This window comes from Lissotriton helveticus, chromosome 10 (genome assembly GCF_964261635.1).
Source record: "Lissotriton helveticus chromosome 10, aLisHel1.1, whole genome shotgun sequence".
Taxonomy (NCBI): Eukaryota; Metazoa; Chordata; class Amphibia; order Caudata; family Salamandridae; genus Lissotriton; species Lissotriton helveticus.
Genome location: NC_136071.1, coordinates 1,033,368,631 through 1,033,391,329, shown reverse-complemented (window position 1 = coordinate 1,033,391,329; position 22,699 = coordinate 1,033,368,631). Strand labels below are relative to the sequence as shown.

The window sequence follows — 22,699 nt, the reverse complement described above, 5'->3', positions numbered from 1 at the left end:
AAGTCCAGAGACCAAGGATGAGAATAGGTAAAACATCACAAGGAAGAACTGGACATAATGGAAACAGAGAAGAAGAAAAGAAGATCCTCTCCCAATTTCCCAAAAAACAATTCAATCAATAATGAGATTAACATTGCGTTGACAAAATAGCAATAAAACTCAATGTATAAAGACAAATACAGCCAATGGGACAAAGACCCATGACCGTCCTCTACTCCTGGGAAAGAGTGTGAGGAGCAATGAGAATGGGACTGGAACCCATATGTCACCCAAGGAGGGTGACTGTAAAAATGTAAATGGGTAAAAGACCCATAAAATTGTGCCCTGTGTAAGGGTGCTATGTAAATGTAAAATGAGAATGTGACCCATAAGACGCCCTGTGTGAGGGCGAAAATGTAAATGGGACTGTGACCCATAAGACAACCTGTGTGAGGGTACTATGTAAATGTAAATTGGGAATGAAACCCATGCTACGGTGCCCTGTGTGAGGGTAAGAACCGTATGTCACCTATGTAGAAAAAAGTATGTAGACAATTGGGGCTTGTACCCATTCCCAGATAAGAGTATATGGGAATATGGGGCTAGTACCCATTCCCATCCCTATGTAGGGTAGAAAGTAATGTGAACAGGCAAATGTATGTGGGCAAAAGGGGAAAACCCTTTCCCACCCCTGTGTAGGGAAATATCTTTTAACAAACATAAAGATGTAATTAACACATAGGAAGTGTGCAAATTTGTGTTTAAGCTAATGGGACTAGAACCCATAGCTATCCGTGTAAGATAATGTGCCATCATATTTCACTAAACAACTTATAAACATTTAAGAAAATAGATGTTTGTGTCACCATCGTCCTGTGACACTTACTGGAGTACGTACGTTACCCAGATTCGCAGAGGTAAAAAAAAAAAGAGCAGACATTGTAATGTGAAAGGCTCATAGACAGGAAGATAAATTTGAATTAAATTATATAGAAGAATGTAAGCACGTAAAAGAGGTCCGAGTTGGAAAAGGAATCTGCAAGTCTATGTGAGCTCAAAATCACAGGCACAATAAAATTTGTGTGTGCTAAACACCTTTTTCCTTGTTCCATGAATGTGCCGGAGTAAGAACAGCAATTTGCAAAAAGTCCCCATGTAATAGACAATCACACACAGTTAAAAAGCTCACCAGTGCTCCTAAAGTGTCTCTGCATCTGAAAGGGAGCATGAATACAGCGATGAGTTGCCCGATGACCTGTCAAAGTCCCAGGTAAGTAAAGATGATGCCACAGTAGTAGATTATTCATTGAGCGATCTGTAATTGGAAGCGCTCAAGCAATTATTGCCTCATTTCATTCCGGCAAGAGCTGACTATGGCATTACTCTGAAAAGATTAATATGAGCTCTAGGGCTTAAGGTCGAAGATTCTTCGAAGATGAAAAATGGCGGCACGTTTATGGCGCAATGCTGGGAGGCTCACGGCTCGCTCAGGCGTCACTATGAGTCCCTAAAACAGTGCGGGTGTGACGTCACAGAGAGCTAATGTGGTAAAGATCCGAGCGGCTCAACAGAGGAAGGTGAGAAGCGCCTGAAAGGATAACGAACATTTTATGACAGTTAAACTGTCACAGAACAGGCTGCAAAGAATGATGTTGATTAAAAATAAACTGTAGAGAGAGACTCACCTCGGTATATTTATATCTCGCTGGCAATGTGAGAGAAAGTGTATAGTGCGCACTGGGGGCATGTGTGTAAAAAAACCACAGTTACTTGAAGAGGCAGTTAATCAGTCGAAAAGGTAAACTTGGGTGGGAAGGAAAGTCCAGGTCAGCGCGGTGACAAATGGACATTTCATGAAGTTGTAGGCAGTACATCACAGCGAATGACATGAACAATGTCAAAAGAGCAGGTTCTTCAAATGTTGTCCCTCACAGTATTCCACAAAGATGCGTTACCAAACATTTGAACAGTATAGTTGAGGGTAGATGCCAGCGTGATGCATGAGGTGAAAAAATAAAGATATATCAATTTGCAAATGTTGCCACCTCTGCGCTCCGGTGTGCATAAGATCACACAATGCGGGAATGATGTGCAGAGAATCAGACAGCGTAATGGATGAAAAATGGATATATTTTAGTAGCCACATCCTATCTTTTTTTGTTATCAAAATGAAACAAAAAGGTGTCTGTAATTTGTAGTAAAGCGCGTGGAAGTGTAGCAGACTGAGAAAATAAAGTTAAAGTCCAAGATGAGTAGAGATGATAAGCACAGCACGCCTGGGTTAGGGCTGGCCGGTGGTGAGGCCACTGGTGGGGCTTAAAGCCGTAGTGTTTTGTGCTTACTTGTTTCTTGTTGTCTTCTTTTCTTTTCTTTGTACTTCTTGTTTCTTCCTTGCAGTTGTCTTCATTGTACTGTGTAGAAAACACATTTTTCTTCTTTGTAGTTATTTCCTTCTTGTGGATTCCTCCCCTTCTGTAGATTGTAATAGTTGCCACTGTAGTTTCTTTTATTTGTGCCATCTCCAGGTCCACCTGTGTTCGCCAGGTACCTTAGATCCACTTGTAGCTGTAGGTTCGTCACCTCGTCGCCAAAATATGTAGTGAAGAAGGTCCACTCAGGAAGGTAGTATTTCAAGATGATTTATTTCATGAAGATAACATGTAGTAAGGTACAGGACATCATGTAGTTATGTGGTAGATCAGAACCCCACCAGGAGCTGCCTGTCAGCTGCTCAGCCCATGACCAACTGTCACTCTGCCTCTCACAGTCCCAACATTCCGAGGCATCACCAGACTCCAACATTCCAATGGGTCAGAGCACAGACACTGGCTGAGCAGGGATGGTATAACATCTTACAATAAATATGCAGGATATTACAAAAACGTTACCTGCAGTCGGTTGCGTCACGCTCTTCTGCTCCTCTTCTCGCAAACACAGGCTACCAGACTCCACTGAGGCCAATCCTGATGCTGCTCTCACGTCATGAGAGAAGCGCCAGGATTGGCCTGAGCCCTATGGATTTGTGCTCCCAGGGAGACTGGAAGCCTGTGTCTGCTCTGTCCAACCTGGCAATGCAGCTGGGCTGGAGAGAGCTTCAGTGTGCACAATGGTTTGGCCTGCCTGATACAGCCAGCCAAACAGTCATGTGCACTGATTACAGTGCACTACCACTTCTCCCGTCGTCCCCCATGGCCGCACCACTAAAGACTTGGCAGGAAAGGTAAAATAACACAATAATAAAATATGTTTATTATTGTTTTATTTTTCCTTTCCTGCCAATGTGAAGCAGCTGGCAGTGGGGGGGGGGGCGACACTGCTCCATCATAGCGAAGGAGCCGCGGCTTGATGCACATGCTGTGAGCCCTGGAACACGCGGCATGTGACCTGTGTGAGGATGCGTCTTTCATATATCTGCATCTTCACAGTACGCATTAAACGTTTGCAGTGTGTGGCCCTCTTGGATTGAGTGGATGCCTACTCTAAATCCACAGAGCATTGTTTATGTGGTCTGTGGCACTTGGAGCATTTCTTTCTGTGAACTATACATTATGTTTTTGTGGGACAGTGTGTAACAACGCACACAGAGGTGCCCCATATATCTTCAACAGTTCACAGCAAATGGCATGCTAATTGTGAAACAGTGTGTAACGACGAAAAGTAGGTGTTCCTTCTACCAATGAATTTTTTCTAGTTTATAACAGTTGTAGCGGATGCAGCAATCTATGCAGACAACTCTGTAATATCAAATAAGTTACTGTCTAGGTTCAATACTTCTACCTAAAACAATGGTGATTGGTCGACTTACTTCATTGTGTAGCATTTATTTTACCTTATCTGGGCATTACAACATGGAAGCAGTGAGCATGTTGTAATCACCAACTTTTATTTATGACAGAGGAGAACCAGCTTAGCCTTGGAAACATTGGAAGATACTTCTTTAGTTCTATTTATCTGTGATTGGGTTGAAATGTTCTCTCCTGTAAGAAAACAAGCTGGATTTTTCACAACTTGGGGTGAGGGTAGAAATATTTATGAGAGTTTAGATACAATATCTTCTGGCAATGCTGAGGGTAAATAAGAAAATATATATGTCATTACTTGCGCTTGATAAACATGTTGGTGCTCGCATACACATGGTCTTGAACGTCATTTATTTATCACCTGGAATTCAAGGCAAAACTGAGTGTTGGCAGTTATGTTGCCTCACTGAGAACCTTAAAACGTATATGTGAGTTTGATGATCATACTGACTCACTGATTACGGATCCAGATCTTAAAAAGGCTATATTGATATTTGAGGAGATGAAGAACTAATTAAATTGGTAGAAGGAGCCATGGAGAAAGTGTGAATGTTGTTTCAAAAGAAAAAATGAGAGGCTGTGAAACCAGATTTGAATGTTGAACGTTTACACAAACTTAACCAAGAAAGTAAGGGTATCCCTTTTGGCAAGGATTCCAAAGATTACCAATTGAAGTACTACAAAGGTGGAAATGTGAAGCATCTCTCAAATTATCCTGGGTGTTATGCAAAGAATTTGACCTGCTTGAAGTGTGAAAAAAGGGAGGCACTTTGTCAGTGTTTGCCGAGGTGAAAAAAATCCAGAGGATTGGAAAAGTTGCTGCAGAAGGAAAAAATAACTTCCAATGTAAAAGACGATGGAAGTTTTGACAATGATCCCATACTTATGCCAGAATTTTAGGTTGTTCTTTATGGGAGAAAAATCAAGTTGTTAGCAGATTCAGGTTCTCCATACACTATTGTGGTATACAGGAATCGAGAATTCCATTTTGGTGAGGATAAGATAACATTACTTCTACATGACATAAACTCAATGAGTTACAGAGGAACTAGAATAGAAGTCCTTGGGTATTCTGGTATGCCAACCCACTTTTGTGACCGGGAGACTGCAGGCAAATTCTGTGTAGCCAAACATGGAGACAATTTCTTGGGTTGCCGAAATCAAGGGTACATGGGTATCAGACTTAATCTAATGCTTTTTATCAAGTTATGCTTGTAACACATTTGGGGTGATGATGTAGATGTGGTTTAACAAGTATGTTGGGCCTAGTAAAAAAATGTCAAGCAAAAAATTACTTTAAGAATGCTGTGCCGGTAATTCACATGGTAAGGACCATGCCTTATCTCATGTTAGATCAGTTCAAGGAACAATTACAGAGGTTAATTAATGAAGGGCCCATTGAAGAAATTGAGATTCCAGAATGGCTTGCTCCTGTTTTTTCAGACATAAGGGTGCAGGTAAGCAGATTAAAATGTGTGTACACCTGCAAGACCTAAACAAGTTTATATGGGTGGACAGGAAACCTCTGCCTAATATCTTTAAAACACTGTCATGCTAGAAGGCGTGAAGACGTTTAGTGTCATGACTATCATTCTCCATGCAGGCTGTAATTCAGAACTGGGAAGTGTGCAGGACTGTTTTGGGTGGCCCGAGACGGCTGACCCGGGACGGCTGACCAACCAGTCATTGTGCACAGGAGTGTATTACCTCTCCTCCCCTGCACTCCCCCCGCCCCCTCATGCACTGCCTCAGCAGCAGGCAAAAATAAAACAATAATAACATTCCGTTATTATCATTTTATTTTTTCCTTTCTTTGTTGCTCCTGGCAGTGGTGCAACACTCCTCCGCCTTAACGGAGGAGCCGCCACTGTGATTGTGTAATTTCCTGGGTTATCCTCTCCTGAGTAGATTGTCAAACGTCTTGAACTTTTGCCATATGTAAATAATCTGTCTCACTGGGGAATGAGGAACTTCACTTAGGATGATTATGATTTCATAACCCGTCCCAGAATGATAAGCAGCAGCAATAATTTCTTTGAAAACTTTTTTTGACCTAGGCATGATAGGTTACCACAAATCAAAACACTTGAGACTTAACTGACAATGTTTTTGCTTTTTTTTAAAAAATACTTTTATGATGACATGAAGACAAGATTAAAAAACTCATCATTCAAAAAAAAAATGAAGAAAGAACAAACTGACATTTGAGGCAAGCAACAAGAGTTAAAGCACTTTGATACGGCAAACACAAGGTAAATAATCATGTATAGAAAAAAAAAGGGCTCGGAATCAAGTGAAATAAGCATAACTTCATATAAACAGATAGACAATTTCCTTAGCACATTCCTAGACAAATTCTCCCCAAATTGTTTTCAATTTACATAATGCTCTTACACCTCTGACTTTAGCTAATGCACATTCCATATTATATGTATCTGTTGTTATTGCCCGCCACTCTGCCATCGAAGGTGGATCTCGTGCGATCCATGCTCTAGCAATTGTTAGACTAGCGCAGGCCAGTATAATACTAATAAGTTCTCTTGAGATGGGGTCACAAGATTGTGGGTCCAATAATACATCTGAGGCGGTAAATGATATAGGTCTATTAAGTTTATGTGACACAGTCTTTTCCAGACCTCTCCAAAATGTTAATAGTAATGGGCACGAATAAAACATATGCATTAAATCAGCTGCATGCAAATCACATTTTGGGCATCTAACCCGATAACACTTTGAATTACTTGTTGTTCATTTCGAAATACGTGCAGGGGTACAAAGCAGATTGTCCTATATTACTGCAACCTTAAACTACATGAGTGTACTGATTTACGAATAGTATCCAGTGCAGAAGATATGACATTAGGGGTGATATAGCCTCCAATTCCTGGCTCCAGCGGATGGCTAGTTTTCTGCAATCACCATCTTTCTGGGAATTAAAGCTTTTATATGCAGAACTAATCAATGATTTAGTTTTTAGCTAAATGGATACATTCCCATATGCTAGAGTCCAATAATTCAGTAATATTGAGACTGCGTATAAAATAGTGTAGTATTGAAGAATGGACTCTCCAAGCCAGGTAGTTTACCACGTAGATTTATTTAAGTGGTAAATTAGATACATAGAAAGGTAAAGTCAGAATCTTAGTAGGAGCCCCACCAGGAGCAGCTTCCCTGCTGCTCAGCCCTTCATCCAACTGATTCACGCACGCACACATTCCAAACACTAACATTCCATCAGGCAGTCATTCTGGCTGAGCAGCAGGATATCACATATCTCCCCCCTTTACAACGCAAAGGAAGGACATTTTAAAAGGTATCAAAAAGAGGCATGACAATCAAATAATTAAATGTAGTGAATGGTACAGTGAAAGAAAGCGTAAAATGAAATATGGAAATAGCAAGCAGAAGAAGTAAAGTGGATAGGAAGTGAGAGAAAAGTACAAACAACTATTGCACCATCTTCCCTTTCCACAGAAACACAAAAATAAATAAATACAGAACTGTACAACAGACTCAAGACAAAACCAAGTACTAACATCATGTATGCTGGCCAGGCAAACAAGGAAGTAAGTATAGGGTGTTGAAGAGAAATTGGAAAAGTGAAATGACGAAATAAGTACAGATAACAGTGAAAGAGTCAGCCGAAGACAGGAAAAAAATGAAGGCTGTCCTTCACACAAGCAGTATACAGTAGAATAAATAAATAACGTGTGTTATGCTCACAAGGAAGGAAAGGTGAAATGGAAAGGTGAGCTACACTACAAAACTTCCCCAAAGCAGGTTGGGTGAAAAGTGTGAGAAACCCACACTGTGTAAAATGTGTGGCGAAACACCACACTACAAAACTTCCCAAAGCAGGTTGGGTGAAAAGTGTGAGAAACCCACACAGTGTAAAATGTGTGGAGTAAGACCACAACGTGTCAAATGTGTGAAGAAAGACCACACGGCATAAAACAAAATGCAAATCAAAGAAGCACAATAGCACATGGCGTTTGCAGGAATACAAATCACTCAAAGAAAGGTTCCCTAAAAGGAAACAAAAACATGTGCATGTAAATATAAACTGCTCAAGACATCAGAAAATTAAATAAAATGAATAATCCTTGTAGCGCAGGAGGTTGAAGCCTTGTAGCGCAGCAGGTTGAAGTAAGTACACTTAGGGAAGCAAGGCGACATTACTCTTTGCCCCTAGCGAATTTTCACACGAGTACAGGACAGTTCCTCCAATGAAGAACTTGTAGAACTGTTTAAATTGTGTGATTAAGCACAAATGTGTCCACAGTCTGGATGGCAGGAAAGATGAAAATGAAAACTCAACAGTACCTGGTTAAGTGGTAGAGAAGACTTGATCCGAAGAGCAATAGAGAGACAGCAGGTTGATGATGAAAACAGTCAAAGGGATTTGGAGAAAACAGTACCTGCTGTGAAGCATGGCTTTCTGTTACAGTGCTCCGATGTATTAATATTATAGAGAATGTTCAGGTGCGGTTGTGCTGGAAAGCCACTAGATGGCACTAATGTATCTTTTTTTTTTTATTTAAGCACAGTTGTGAAACGTTGCGCTCCGCTTTCTAGGCAGAGCGATGCAGAAACAGGAGGTTGCAAGGTGACAGATCGTTGCACTCACTGTATGCACAGATCGGATGCAAGTGCAGGCACAGGGAAAGACAGTATAGAAGACTGTATAGACCGTATAGGGCTTATTCAAACTCAGGATAATTTTACTGATGTGGTTGAATCTTCAATGATGCACACCGATGTTGGAACAATCATAAGATGGCAGCACGTAGAAAAACGTAAGGCAGGGTGGCTCTAGGCATGAGCACGCTCCCAAGATTGCAAACAGCTGTGGTGAGTCAGAGGGAATCGTCACAAAGGGAAATCCACGTGACTACGGCTCGAGGTAAGGAAGTGCCTCGCGCTGTGTTCAAATGTCGCAGGCTAATAACGGTATAGATGGTGCTCGGTAAAACTTCTTTTATTTTTGTATTTTAATCTGTAAATGGAGGCACAATAAAAGTCAGACTTGTGGTGAGTTAGGTTAGGGCCGAACACGTGGAGGTGGGACACCGTAATGATGGGACACAGACACTAGGTGTAGGTTAGCCGGAAAAGACCCAGAGCGGTCTTCCGCTTTATTTATTTATACCCCGGCGCGAGCCCGCCCCAGGGTGAGCGTGCGTGCGTGCTTGTGAGGATACATAGTAGGGGAGAGCCCGAGTGGCTCTCTACATCCCTCCATCAATTTAGATCTGTCCATACAGACGGCTTCGAGACTTCTTCCTTATTTCCGCTTATGGGGACATCCAGGCAAAATCTCTCAGCTGCTGGCTTGGTCTGGGGTTCGAACGTAAGTAGTATCTTTGGCTGCGTGCACATGGGGACGCGGCAATCCCAGCCGGGGTTGTCGCGGTACCTTCACCTTGGATGATCTCACTTTGACGATGGTCATTGGCCATGATGTTTTGGGGTGCCGCTTGGCATGAAGGACCTTCTCCAGCGTGCTCGTCTCTGGGTGACCTTGCTATCGCACCTCCGAAGTCCCAAATGCTCTCATTCTCTGTTTCCGGCCCTTCCACTACATGGTGTCCTTCTGCCAGTTCAGAGGCCTTTTTGAAGCACGACACATTGCGAGTCACTGAGTGTCCACCCCTTCTGGCGGTGACCATGGTTCCTTGGATCTTGTCGATCACCCACGTCTCAGGCTCATATGGTGTCCGATACTTCCACCCCGGGTGACGATCTCGCACCACGACGGTGTCTCCTTCCTTCAACGTCGGCTCTTTGGCCTTGCGAGACTCGCTCGCTTTCTGGTTGGTGAGTTGCCGCCTGGCCTGAATGGCTTCACCGTCCCTGTTCTCAGGCGTCCAAGTGCTGTCGGTCGGAATGCTGTCACGAGGCGCCCTCTTGAACAGCACATGGGCCGGAGCACATTTCGTGGTGCTATGTGGTGTCTGTCGATACGCTCCCAAGAATTGGTCCAGAGCTGTCTCCGGATCCTCACCATTGTTTACCGCAATTCTCAGGGCCCTGTTCAGTGTTCTCATTAGCCTCTCGACTTCCCCGTTGGCCTGGGGCCACAGGGGGGTGATATTCCTGTGTTTTATCCGAAGGCTCTCTAGATAGCTCTGAAAGTCTCTTCCTTGAAAGGGCGGGCCGTTGTCGGATTTGATTTCATCGAGGAGCCCCATCGTGGCAAAGATGCGATTCAGCGCCTTCTTTACGTGAGGAAACGCCGTCGAGGGTAATAGTTCAACTACCGGGAATTTGGAGAAAGCGTCGACCAGGACCAGAGTGTGTCGACTGTCTGGGAAACTTCCGAAATCGATGCTGAGCTGTGTCCATGGCGTCTGTGGAGCCTCTTCGGTGATCACAGGTGCTGGAGCCGGATCTGGGCCTGTAATGGTGCATGCGTGGCAGGATTGCACCATCGCATCAACTTGCCTGTCCATTGATGGAAACCCCACTTTGCTCCTTGGGAGTACTTTTGTCTTGGCCATGCCCTGATGGCCGACGTGTGCTAGCTCCAGCGCCTTCTGTTGGAGGCTTTCGGGTATCACGAGGAGATGTCCTCTTAGGATGACTCCTTCATCCCCCACACTTAGTTCGTTCCGGATTTTCCACAACTCCTGGCGCGCATGGCTGACTTCTGGCCGACTTCTGGCCGAAGGTTGGATGCTCCTTCTAGGAAGTGAACCCATCGATTTCCTTCCAGGGCATGACGAACCCTCATTAGTGTCTCATCTGTCGCGGTGGCGTCACCGACTTCCTTCAATGTCATATGTTCGGGGCATGCTGCATATGAGATCATGTGAACAAAAGCATCAGCGTCCATGCCTTCATCCCTTGGGGGGTGTTGACTGACAGCATCAGGGTGTCGGGAGAGATAGTCAGCCGGGTTGTGAGCTCCAGGTCGGAATACAATCTTGAAATTGTAGCCTTGCAGCTGAACTGCCCATCTCTCAATCCGTGGTGGCGCTAGCCGGGAAGATCCCGCGAACAGTGGGAGCAGTGGTTTATGATCCGTCACTACAGTGAACTCTTGCCCACACAGGTATAAATGGAAGTGTTGACACGCCCATTTGATCGCAAGCGCTTCTCTTTCTATCTGGGCATACCTGGTCTCGGTATCAGACAGTGCTTTGCTGGCATACGCGACAGGTTTCCACACTTCGGGTCCATGTTCCTGCAGGAGCACCGCCCCCAGGCCCACTGGGCTGGCATCAACGATGAGTTCCGTTTTGCGTCGGGGCTGGAAGTATGCCATCACCGTGGTGTCTAGGAGGTTTGTCTTGATACTCTGAAAGGCGTTGTGGGCCGCTGCAGTCCATTCCCACTGGCTGTCGGCTCGGGTGAGGGCTCTGAGCGGTTCTGCAAGGTCGGCCAGATTGGGTATGAATCGGCCACAATAGGTGGCCATGCCCAAGAAACTGCGCACCTCGGTGGGGTTCCTGGGAGTGCTTGCCGCCTTGATCGCTTCCGCCTTTTTTGGGTCAACTTTCAGTCCTTCCCTCGTGAAGGTGTATCCAAAGAAGTCTATCGATTCTTGGTAGAATGAACATTTCGATCGGTGGAGGGTTAAGCCGCTGTCCACGAGCCTCTGGAGGGTCGCCCTCAGGTGTTCATGATGTTCTTCCAGGGTCGAGGAGTATACCAGTATGTCGTCGCTGAGGTTGATCACCCCACTCAGCCCCGAGAGTACCTCTCGAATGGCTTTTTGAAACACCTCTGCGGCGGAGGAAACACCAAAACTTAGTCGTTTGTAGCGACGAAGCCCCACATGGGTGGAGAAGGTGGTTATGTATCTGCTGGCTCGCTCTAGCTCAAGTTGGTGGTATCCCGAGTTGAGGTCCAGTTTCGAAAACCACTTTGCTCCATTGAGGTCAGCTACTATATCATCCATCGTGGGGGTGATGTGCCTTTCCCGTTTGACAGCTACATTCGGTAACCTCATGTCCACACACAATCGGATTGCTCCGGGTTGTTTCGGCTTTGGTGCTATGACTAACGGGGAAACCCAGGGTGTCGGGCCCGACACTTTCTCTATTACGCCTAGGTCTTCCAGCTTCTGGAGTTCTTCTTCCACTTGTGGTCTCAAATTAAATGGCACCCGCCGGTGTCGGAGGGCTACTGGTCGCACGGATGTGTCTATGTGCAGCTTGAACTTGCGCCCCTTCAGTTTTCTGAGGCCTTGGAACAGCTTGGGGAAGCCTCTTAACAGGAAGTCTGCGTGAGCCTGGTGCACCTGGTTGGCAAAGAACACGAGGCCTAGGTCTTCCGCGGTGTGGCAGCTTAGTAGTGTGCCCTTCTTTCCTTCCGTGATGTGGAAGCGTGTTTCCGTGGAGTACTCGCCATTCACAACTGTCGTTTGAATTACTCCTCTTAGCGGTAACGACTCGGTGCCACCATAGGTGTAGATCCTCGCCGTGGAAGGTGCAAGAGGGGGCTTGGGCGACATCTTCTCATATTGGTCTGAATCCATGACATTCACTGATGCCCCTGTGTCTATGAGGGCCGTCAGCACTGTGCCCTCTACAGCTATAGAGCACACTGGTGGAGGCCTTCTCTTGGTGGAGGCTCTACTGACGTAGGATATGACATATATCTCATCATCTTCTTCGTCCTCATATCGCGGCCTTCTGTCTTGAGCTTGGTGATCAGGCGGGGGCATCTCTTGGTCTATTGACAGCTGCCGGACCCGTTGTGTCAGTGTTCTGGGTCTCTGTCCCGCAGGCTTGTATTTGCCTCCTCGTCACACGGCGACGAAGTGGTTGAGTAGCCCGCACTTTAGACACGTCTTTCCTTTTGCACTGCATGTCGCGGACATTGGATGGTCTTCCCCACAGTATCCACATGCATTACCTCGCGGCGTGGCGGTTCTTGGGTGGGCGGCCATGGGCCGTCTCTGGATCGCGTCAATCCTCTCTTCTTTGATGGGCATTGTCCTGGCAGCCGTCGGTGGGATGATCGGTGTGCGTAGCGCAGCTTCCATTTCCTCTGCCCTTGCATCGGATAGCTCATGCGACCTAGCCAGGACTAGTATCTCATCCAGCGATATACCCTGTTGGCGGAGTATGAGTTTCCGCAGTAGCTTCGACCTACAACCCACTATGATCTGGTCACGTATCTCCTCCCGTGGGTTGGTGAATGGGCAGGTGCTGGCTAGCCGGCGCAGCCGGGCGTAATACATGTCTACCGACTCAGACTCCGTCTGCCACACCCTTTTGAATTTGAATTTTTCAAAAATCCGTGTTGAGCTGCGGATCAAAGTGTGTGTTTAGGGCTGCGACCGCGGCGTCGTAGTCGTGGTCCAATCCAGTGTTGGGCAGCGTCTCGAAGAGATCATATATTTCTGGTCCGCCATATAGAATGAGGAGGGACCTTTTTACTGTTCCGTCCGTCTCCCTGGTGCCCTTGAAGTAAAGGTTTAACCTCCCGACCCACGCCTTCCATCTTGGCGCCGCCATCGCCGGATCTGCCGCATCGCTGAACAGGGGAATGGGCGCTGCGCCCGTGTGTAGGTGGGTGGGCGTCATCGGTGCATTGGCACCAGCTTGACCGGGGCCTGGCAAAGGTGGGGCGACCGCTGGGGGAGGTTGTGCCGCTGTCGCGGGTGGGTTTTGACCCGCCCCGTCCTGTCCATCTCCTGGCGCCACTACTGATATGGTTCAGTGATGGTGATTTTCCTCCCGGGCCTGTTCTGTCAGTGCCTCCCACTTCGAGGGGTATGGCCGGGTCGTTGCACTGACCAGTACGTGGTGAGAACGTGAGGGGATGCACCTTCCACGCCCTTGTGCCCCTCCTCGTGGATGTATAGCGAGGATAAGTCTCTACCCCGAGGATGGGGCGTCTCAGGTGAGTCTCGGGACGGGAGAGCGCCGGACGTGTCCCTTATGTAATTTGCCTTTGCCTGTGGTTGTTGATCAGATTGCCATGAAATGTCTATTTCGTTTCCTTACTCTCGCTCCGTGCACTCGGGCCGTGCGTGTGGCCTGTGGAGGTGAGGATTGAAAGGCAGGCACTCAGGGGCGGAGCGCTGTGAGAAGGCACGGCCTCTGAGGATGCTCCGATGTGTGTCGCAGGGCCTTCCCGGGCCACGTGGAGGGACTGGCGCCGGAGGCACGCCGCCGGCTTCACCGGCAGTCCAGGCGCTCCAGACGCCGCTGCAGGGACCGCGCTGGGAGCGCAGCGGACACACGCGGAGAGGCCGCGCAGGCGGGAGGGGGAAACTGACTCACCCGCACCTCCGGCAGCAGAAAGGCGATGCTCCCAACGCTCGCAGAGCCCCGCCAGCTGAAGGCGCACCCGGTCGGGAGACGCGTGAGCAGGCCTCAGAGCGGGCAGCACAGCAGCACACGCGGGTGGGCACCGCAGCAGGAGATCGTGCCACTGCGGAGCCACAGATCGAGGCAGCCTGGCACGTCCGTGAGTAAGCCGGCCTCGTCGCCAATGTGGTGAGTTAGGTTAGGGCCGAACACGTGGTGGTGGGACACCGTAATGATGGGACACAGACACTAGGTGTAGGTTAGCCGGAAAAGACCCCGAGCGGTCTTCCGCTTTATTTATTTATACCCCGGCGCGAGCCCGCCCCGGGGTGAGCGTGCGTGCGTGCTTGTGAGGATACATAGTAGGGGAGAGCCCGAGTGGCTCTCGACAAGACTGACCTCCAATAGATGGCAGTCACTATCCTCTCAAGCTGTAGCCGGCATTGGTCAGTAAAAACTTGGGACCATTGCTTCACATGTAGAGAAAAGTTGAAATGTTGAAACACATAGCGAGGGCACAGGGGAAACTAGTTGTACTCTGTTGAAATAGGAGTAAAGCGATATGACTCCTAAAGCAGGTGCAGAACAGTGCTCCAGGGCAGACTTGGCAGAATAGTATGCCAAGGCAGCAGGAAAGGCAAGCAGGCAGTAGAAGGGAAAATCAAGCAGAGACTGGCACATCTGATGTAGAGGGCGACCGGTGGAAGGTCACTGGTGGGGCTCGGGTGCCAGTAATCTTTGAAAAGTTCAGCTTAAATATGTAGAGAATTCTTTACCTTGATCATGGGCTGGAGGTTTCTATAGCTTCACAAAGTTGAACGATGGCTTGATGCTTGAAGTGGGTGATTTCCCAGACTGAAGTCAAACACTCCTGGTACCAAAATGTAGTATTGAAGAATGGACGCTCCAAGCCAGGTAGTTTACCACGTAGATTTATTTAAGTGGTAAATTAGATACATAGAAAGGTAAAGTCAGAATCTTAGTAGGAGCCCCACCAGGAGCAGCTTCCCTGCTGCTCAGCCCTTCATCTAACTGATTCATGCACACACACATTCCAAACACTAACATTCCATCAGGCAGTCATTCTGGCTGAGCAGCAGGATATCACATACAGTCTCAAATTTGATAATATTTTAAGCGCATATTTTCTGTAACTTTATAGAGAAGTTGAAGTCTCTCAAATGTTACGAACCCAATATTATCATATAAATCCCCTACATTTTTAATACCCAGTTGTTCCCATAATCTCCCCCCCCATCGTGAAAAATTCCTGGGAGAGCTAGATTGTCCCATAAAGGGAATCTGGAATGATATAGCGACATTTGGAATTTGCAAGTGATGGCTCTCCAAAAATATACTATATCTCAGGCAGTCTTAAATTTGACCCTTTTAAAGTAATTCGGATCAGATATACAATATAAAAGCATTTTATATTCAGTTCCTAACATAAATGTATAGTAAAAAAATGGCTCATTATAGCTGTGTATTATACTACGAATGCGTCCGATAAATGTCGACCAGAAGTATGCTTTGAAATCAGGAAAATCAAGACCACCTTTACCATATGATAGTTTAATTTAATCAATTGCCCGACGTGCTTTTTTATAGCCCCATATGAAGCTGCATAATATGCCATGTAGGCGTTTAAAAAAGAGATTATTAATGCGAAATGGAATTGATCGAAATAAGTAAACACATTTGGGAAGAATCTTCATTTTAATTAGATTAATCTTGCCAATTAAACTCGATGGAACCTTATGCCATTTTTTTAAAACAGTAGCTGTGTCTTTTAACAGTAGTTCATAATTCAGTGTAGCTATCTCTTCTGGGCAAGCAGAAATCTTTATGGCAAGATAAGTAGCTGTTTTGCATACTCCCTGAATTTGATCCTTTGGTTTACAATTCGTAAAATTTGTGTCTTATTAGTGTTCAGCTTATATCCAGATACTAAACCGAACCTCCTGGCCTCCGTAATAATCCCTATCATTGCTTCATCTATATTTGTCGAATAGACCGCAATATCATCCGCGTATACCGTCATTTTGAGGGTTTTTAAGCCAGATGAAAATGGTACTATACGCGGATTCTTTTGTATTGCAACTAAAAACGGTTCGACGGATAAAGCAAATATTAAAGGTGCCAGTGGGCACCCTTGACGGGTGCCCCGCAAAATAGGAAATGAGTCCGACTGCATCCCTGTATAGCAAACTTTTGCCCTTGAATTATCATACAAAGCCTTTATCCATTTCAGGAATGAGCCTTTGATCCAGAATCTATCCAACACAGCCCAACTTCGCGTCGGTGTTTATTAATGAAATCGGTCGGTATGATCCACATTCATCTGATGCTTTATCCTTCTAAAGAAAAAAAATTATTTGCGTAATATTCCATGACTCAGGGGCTTTCCCCTCTTGTCCAATAAATACAATCACTTGGCTAAGTATAGGAACTAATTCCTCTAAGCAATGTTTATAAAGCTCAACCGGGATCGAATCTTTCCCTGATGATTTACCCGACGGTAGAGCAGCAATTGCAGATCTAATTTCCGCTTGAGTAACTTCTTTATTTAGCATCTCTGCTTGCTCCACATCAATATGGTTCACTTCGTTAGTCTGAAGATACATATTAATATCATCAAGACCCGGTCGGCTTTCAGGGGTGTATAGTTCCTTATTTTATCTAGCAAACTGTTCTAGTATTTTAGGGGGATTATTATATGTCGCATTGTTTGAGCCTTTAATAGCCCTAACTAGTGTTTTAGCCTTATTTTCTGCTACCTTATAAGCCAGTATCTTTCCTACTGTTTCACCACCTTCATATTGAGAAAGACGATATTTATTTAATTTGGCAAGACTCTTTTCTCTCAGTGTCTGTTGTAGATCAGACTTAAGGCCAATTAAAGCATATGTTAGTTCTTCTTCTGAATTAAACCCTTGTAACAGCGATGTTGCTAATTGTTTTTCTGCGTGTAATATTTTCGCTAAGGTATCATCTGTATCCCTTTTATTTACAGAGTTCTGCCTAAATATGTACGGCCTTACAGGAGTCCCAAACCATATTATACGAGGCTGAACCAATATTAATTTCCCAAAAATCTTTTATGTGGGCCTTAAGTTTAAATATAAAATCTGTATTAAGCAGTAGATGTCATGGGAATGAGAAACAGCGAAAATTACGTTTCTTCATAGGTATTTTAAAAGAAAGTATGATAGGGTTATGGTCTGATGTGACCCACGGGCATATCTCCATTCTACCATTTCCAGAATATCATTAGACGTCCATGCCATATCAATGCGGGAGCATAATTTATGCGCCAGGGAATAATAGGTATAGCCAGCAACATGAGGGTGCAATACCCTCCAGGCGTCTTTGATATTGTGGATACGCCCAATTTCTAAAATGGCTGCCCTAGTTTTACGCATCCTCCTAAATGCCCCCCGTCTAGTAGTCTCAATATCATAATCCATGATACAATTAAAATCACCAAATATCAAATGCTCCCCCTCCCATTCAAGAAGTTCAATGTTTATCTTATCCAGAACAGTGGGGTTGTCTAAATTTGAGCCGTAGACCACAAAAAACGTGTATTTCCTGTTTTCTATAATTAGATGGGCGATAGCTCATCTCCCGTTTTTATCTGTCGAGGTTTTAATCGTCTCAGCCTTGAAAAATGTATTCTGTAAAATAGCAACTCCCCTAATTAACATATTTAAGTCAGAACTAACAACAATATTGTATCCTAATTCTTGATGTACATTACGATCCTTATGGCATATATGTGTCTCAGATAGTAGAACTATATGCGGGCTATACATCCTTAGCTCCTAAAAAACTAAGTGATGTTTATTCTTACTATTTAGCCCTGCAACATTCCAAGCAAGACACCTTACTTTGTCCATAACAGTGTCTTTCTCACCTCCGCCTGCCCCCTACTCATTAAAATAGAGAGGAAACATAAGCAAAACACTTCGCCACTGATTATCTTTTTCAAAACTCGCCTCATGTCAATTTTACTAGTTTCACCCACTCCCAAAAAACCCAACCCCTGAACCCTCCTCCCACCCCATTCCACCCCATCCCTACCACCCTCACCCACCCTCTGATTCATCGTAGAGGAGGAATCCTCTCTCTAATCAGCTGCCGTTGGTTTGGGCAGCCGTAAAAGTCACAGCAGTTCCCACCCCTCTCTCCCAGAAAACCCCCCACCAGTAATTTCAATGCGGCTATGTTTAACACAGAGAAAACCAAAAAACCAAACCAAAAACCAAACCAAAAAACCAAAAAACAAAAAAATCCTTCATTAACCATTATCCTAAAGCCGTTATTTAACACCATAGAGAGAACAAGGCAAAGAAAAAAGAAAAGAAAAGATAAAGAATCCCGCTGTCAGCAGTTTATAAAACCACTAGTTGCATCATTTTTAGCTCTTTGGCATTTTAAATCATCATATATACTCAGACATTATTTTACTACTCTGCTGATTTCTCAGTATATTCTCTCCGCCATGTTTCCACCATTTTTTCTGCTTCTAAGTCATTGGAGAAAAAAAATGTGTGACCATTCTTAAAAACGTTTAAACGCGCTGGTTCTTGCAAGAAAGCTTGACCACCCATAGCCTTAATTGGATCAATGAATTGTCATAACTTCCAGCGCTTCTCCATGGTAATTTTGCTTAAGTCTGATCTGACAAGAAAAGTTATCGACTCTATGGTGACTGGTCTATTAGGTCGTGCTTTCAGCGAGACCGCCTGCCTTAACAGACAATTACCCATATAAATCAGAAAGGGCCGGGGACATTGGTTATTTTTTTTGTGCTGGACTAACGGTAATCTGTGAACCCTTTGCAGCTGCGAGTCCCAGTCCCAGTCTGATAAATCCGGAAATGCTTTTTGGAAAAACTGCACCATATATGCTCTTGGATCTCCACCCTCAGCCCCTTCTGGTATGCCGAAGACTCAAAGGTTTTGTCTCCTTTGTCGATTTTCCTTATCCTCAATTTCATTTTGCAGACTTTCAATCTGAATATCATGTTTGTTCACACACGTCTGTGTACGATTAGAGAGTTCCTCAGTATCTACAACCCTTTGTTGTAGCTCTGTTACCTCTTGCGTGAGACCCCCTGGTTTGTTTTCCAAAGTATTTAGGGACTGCTGCATTTTATCATTATCTGCACACATCTGCATATAGTGTTGCTGAGATTCAAGTCTCTGTTCATTGAGGAGTTGTACAATCATATTAAGTGATGCATCCTCTTTAATGGCCCCAGTCTTGCTTGTACTCTGAGATTGGACTGCTGTTTGAATCGGGCCTGTGTTCAGGCTATCCATATCATCAGTCGTACCATTAGAATCTAATATAATCTGAGAGCAATTTTGATCAAGCGTATTTGACATACAATTGTCAGATGTATTTGTAGTACTAGGCTGGGTTTCCTTAGGTGTATCTTCCCCATGGCTGTTCCCTGACAGCCGTAGTACCATTTTCTTTACCCTGCCTTTGGCCTGCACCCATTTTCGTAAAGGACTGTTGTCAGCGATAGATTTCACTTTTACCTCGCTTTGCGTGTGCGTTGTTTTTAAAAAAAAAAAAATTTCAGATTATCCTTTAGCTTTTTTTTTGTAGCAGAGCCCTTATTCATATTATGAGTTTTCCCGAGAATGGCTTCATCCGTATCTTCAAAATCTTCGTTAAATTCAGAGTCGATTTGTGAGTCATCCCCTACGGTAGCTCTGTGTATAGCTGTGCACAGTTCCTCCCCCAGCTTATGTGTCATGCTTTACACAGAGTTGTTTGGGAAGAGTTGTTTGTAATTAGTACAAACAGATGATATTGATACATCCGGGCAGATAAGCAAATCACCCCCACATACAGTTTTGGGTAGACCAGAGTGACCTTTAGCTGTAGGTGGTGCTGAGGTTATATTTTTTACATCAATAAGTGGTGATTCGTTGTCCGTGACTCCATCTGTATCTCTATCTACCTCTACCTCTTTCCCAGCAACCTTTGTCAATACGCTAGTCAATTCCACAGTTGTTTCCGCTGACTTTTTAGCAGGAGTTTGAGTTTGGGTTGGGAGTGAGGCAGGGGTAGTACTACAAGACAAATCTTTAGAGGTTGCATCATTGCCTTGTTGCAGAGTTGGGGTTACAGTATAGCAGTTAAGAGGCATTTGTGTATTCACGCTACCATTTTTACTGCCCGGATCTATGGCCGTCTTAGGAAGCTGTAGTGTTGGGGGTTTAATCAAAGGCAAGCAGGTATTTTCATGTGCAGTTGTTTCATTTACACAACAATTAGCTTCTTCAGTTACCACTTTCCTACCAGCTCTCGTAGATCTCGCCGGATTTTTAGGTGCCATTGCACTGAATTGAGAGCGTTGTATCCTTGTCTGCGCAATTTGCTCTGTACTAACCTCTATGGGGCAAGAGACTAGGTAGATCACAATAGAAGCCAGCAAGGGTGGTTCCAAATGGCCTGAGGTCTTTGCAAGAGGCGGGTATTTCGCTCGTAATATTAGCCACACACGAGTCCCTTTCAATCGTAGCATCCGAGGGTTTTTTTCCTCTTATCTCAGTAACTTAAGTAGTATCCAGTATTCTGAGTCTTCTATCGGGTGAAGGCAAATCTGTTGACTTGTGTCAAATCCAAGTCCAGACCAGCCCCACACCGCCGGTAAATCATTTCCAAAATCCGCTGAAAGTGTCCAAAATAAAGGCACCGGGTGAAAAAGAAAAAAATATATTTTTTTTTTGAAGAGAGAAGAAAAAAAAGGCAAAGTTCTCTCCCCTCCTTTCTTTCCCCACTCAGCACTTCACCATTTCACCGCTTCACCGTGGTTAATTATTAGCCCCACTATGCTACTGACTTTTATCCTCCAGACCACCTCTGTACAATCTCCAGAACTCAGAGTCTAATAAAGAGCCAAAATTTGCCAAAAAGCGTCAAATTCAAGCTGTGTTGATTATTAGCCACATTACACCATGCACCATGCAATGTAGCAGTGTGAAGATTCTGACAGTGAGTAGCCCAAATATCCAAAGCGTTGTGGCTGAGCAAAAAAAAAAAGGGATTATTTTCCCTTTTACCCTCTCCACCTGTGACCTCTATCCACCAGGTCACCTCACCTCTGTACAATCTTCACTGCTCAGAATCCAATAGATTTTCAATGCCCGCATAGGTTTCTCAGCTATTTCCTATTATTCCTCATAGTACAATGTGGCCAAAACAGTGCAACAAAATATCACCAAAGTATCTAAATGGAAAAGAAGGATTGTCCTTTCGTGCAGGCTTTTCTTGCTTTAGGCTCCGCTGGGTCGAGATCTTGACACTAGCGCCCGCCACGGCCCTCAGCGGTTCTCCCCGCTGCAGTTGTCTCTCTCGTTGTTTTCTCCCAGCGCAGCTCCCCCCGCCTCAGCCAGGTGTCTCAGTCCTGTGGCCCCCGAAGCTTTCCCACGTCCAGCTGCGACCTCACAATCCTCTGCACTCTGCTCAGCTCCGTTAGACCTCTGCTCGGCCACCGCAGCGCTCCACTCCCAGCGCCGTGATCATCTGTGGATCTGCCCTCCCCGAGCCCGAGTCCACGTCCGGTAGCTCGTTCCAGCTCCCTGCTCCCTGCAAGCGCTGCCGCAGCGGCGGCTCTCAGATCAGCAGCGGCGTCTCAGGTCAGGTCCCAGGTCAAGTCGGACCGGTCTGACCCCAGCGCCTCCTTCAGCCTCCTCCCGCCTCAACAGATACACCGCGTCCGCACTCAGGTAAATTTAATGATGTGCTTAGATTCCGTTTCTCCATACTCCGCATTAAAGGGGAGAGAGGGATCCTGCTGCAACTCCGCGGCGGCTTCAGTCTGCCATCTTGCTCCTCCCCTCATACAAATAATCCAATGTTTTTGCTTTTAATGCAGGTGGTTGCATTTCTGATGTTAAAGAAAACATGTGAACTTGTTCAGCAGCACCTGATTCGAAAGACCTTCTTAGCTCATATGTAAACTGTAAGGGTGCACTTACTTTTTCACGCAAGGCTTTTGAAAGGTGGTCGATTTGTATGTTAGATAAATTAGAACATGCCATGTGTGTGTTTTCACATACAGTTATTTGCTCATGTTAGGAATTAGTGAAAACTAGATGAACATAATTGTGAATTTCCAGAGAAGTCCAAGAAGATGTACATTCTTTTTCAAATCACTGTATGCAAGTAAGACTACTGACCAGTAGAGTGCAGCAAAGAGCCGAAACGCTGAAAACGCCAAAAACGCCGGAGCCGCCACGCCGAGCAGCAGCAAGGTGGGAGAGCTACGGCGGCACCTCACCTCACCCGACCTCACCCGACCTGACCTGAGCGGATCTGCAGTGGATGCAGTGGACGCGGGAGCGGGAGAGTAGGGCCAAGCCAGAGACAGTACGAAAAGGAAAGTAATAACAAAGAGGTGAGAGGCGGCCCGAGGCATTACGGCATTACGGGGGAAAACGCTGATAAACGGACGGGCGGGGTCATAAGCGAAGCGGAGCCACCGCGATACTGCTACCCCGGGAGGAGGGGTCAGCGACCCTGCATCATGCATTGAGCGCCACAGAGCAATGATCACTAAACACTGAACATCAAAAAAAAAAAACTGTAAAACCCGTGGGTGCATGGTGCTCTGCATGAACTGTTTTTAGT

The 22,699-nt window shown here is 45.4% G+C and overlaps 1 protein-coding gene across 1 annotated transcript in view; it reads right to left on the bottom strand.

The window, feature by feature from the left end:
- The window catches only part of LOC144784743 (serum paraoxonase/arylesterase 2-like), a 448,276-nt gene that overhangs the window by 56,465 nt on the left and 369,112 nt on the right, over window positions 1–22,699 (bottom strand). The gene's annotated exons all lie outside the window — the stretch shown is intronic.